The sequence below is a fragment of the Nanorana parkeri genome, unplaced genomic scaffold (genome assembly GCF_000935625.1).
Source record: "Nanorana parkeri isolate BGI_ZX_2015 unplaced genomic scaffold, ASM93562v1 scaffold38, whole genome shotgun sequence".
Classification (NCBI taxonomy): Eukaryota; Metazoa; Chordata; class Amphibia; order Anura; family Dicroglossidae; genus Nanorana; species Nanorana parkeri.
Window position 1 is genome coordinate 640,372 of NW_017306306.1, and position 2,070 is coordinate 642,441.

Genomic DNA, 2,070 nt, shown 5'->3' on the forward strand with positions numbered 1-2,070 from the left:
ATTTAAACATGTTCACATTAGAGGTGAGGAGATTAAGGGGGGATATGATTTCCATGTACAAGATGTTCAATGGTGGTAGCAACATTAGCGATAAACTGTTTAAAATTAACTCCATTACAAAAACTAGAGGCCATCACCTAAAATTGGTGGAAAAAAAATTCCAGCACAAGGGGCGAAGGGGGTTCTTCACAGTAAGATCAGTTAGGGTCTGGAACTCACTGCCACAGGCGGTGATTTCAGCAAATAATGTGGAATTGTTCAAGAAACTTTTGGACGATTTCTTAAGGGACCGTAATATACAGGGGTACAGGTACTCCTAGAATGAGATCCTAATAGGTTCGACTTGATGGACTAATGTCTTTATTCAACCTCAAATACTATGTAATTATGTAACTATGATAATACATCTCAGCCATTATTTGAAGGGTAACGGTTGTTTTGAAAAAAAGTGTCCCAAAGCCCAAGTCCACCATTAAAAAAATCCCCCAAAAACAGTCAAGCTGTGCATATACTCTGGCATGAGTAGGCACCTCTGGCCGCCCAGCTGTGCTTTAAAGTGACATTAAAGTCAGAATTATTTTTCCCCTTCCCAATCCTGCTGTAGGGACTTACTTAAATGATGCCTCTTGAGTCGATTATCTTCTTCTTTACTGTCCTTTTCACCTGTCCCTCCAGCGCTGGTGCGAGTCTCCGATCCAGCGCTAACTCCTCTGTCCTCCGCTTCTTTCATGTCCCATGTAGTCTGTGCGGGAGCACGCTGCTCCATAGACTTACCTTGTGTCTCTCCTCATCTCCTGGCCGAACACCTGAAGTGCGCATGCGCCCGCCCCAAGATCCTTTGTTCGGACGGGAGCGCGTGGCGAAGACACAGGTAAGTTTAAACCCTTTTTAAAAGTTTTTTTTTTTTTTTAAATGCTTTTGCATATATCTACTGCTTGCTTGCAAAAACCACTGAGGGTTTAATAACCCTTTAACTTTAAATACGAACATGCCTCTGGGAGTCATGCCTGTAACTGTCAGTTTTAAAATGCCTCATGGGGGGGGCGTGGCTTGGACATGGAGCCGTGAGCACACGCTTTGGGAGAGCTCTGCCACCACTGTGCCGGACCGACGATATAGCGGACTCTTTGCCCTACAATTCCTCCATGCCCAAGGAGCCGAGGACCCACGGTACCCCCGGCGACTTCAGAACTGCCTCCCTCTACGACTTTTTTGCCCGCCAGACGCCGATCCCCGCGGCCTCGCTTGCACCCAAGATGGCGCTTACCCGTGCATCAGCGGCCGGTCTCCTCTCGGGTAAGAAACTGGGACGCAACACAGCACACCCGCTCCCTGATCAGGGAGAGCCCCGAGACCCAGACTGCCCGAGGCTGACGAGCACCTCACAGGACACGGCCCGCCCAGATTCCCCACCCAGCCCCTCTCTGTCGGCATGCATGCTGAGCCTGGACACGCAGGGGGAGAGCGGCCTACAGGGCCTGCTGCCGCAGCTGCCCACTAAAAGGGACCTCGATCATATGGCCTCCTCTATAGTTGCGGCCTTGAAGAAGGAACTCCACGATCTCACCCACCGCATTGAAGCAGTGGACGAGCGGGTCACATCAGTAGAATCCGTCACCACCTCTCTGTCCGCCCGTGTGGAGGCCCTTGAAGCGGACACACAACTGACTAATGCCCGCCTGTTGTCGATGCACCTTCGCCTGGACGACTCAGAGAACCGGAACCGCAGGAATAACATTCGCCTGCGGGGTATTCCAGAGGCCACGGCCGGCATCCATCTCAGAGATACCGTGACTGCCATCCTGAACACCCTGCTGGGTAAAGCCCACGACGCAGCCTTGGAACTTGACCGGGTCCACAGGGTCACCAGCGTGCGCCCTCCTGCACCCTCGACACCCAGAGATGTCTTATGTCGGGTGCACTTTTTTGCCGTGAAGGAGGAAATCATCAGGCAAGCTTGGAGACAGGGCCCCACCGATTTTGATGGAGCGACCGTCCGCATCCTGCCTGACCTCTCCCGCCATACCCTACGTATGCGGCGCATGGTTCGCCCTGTGTTGGATCTCATCC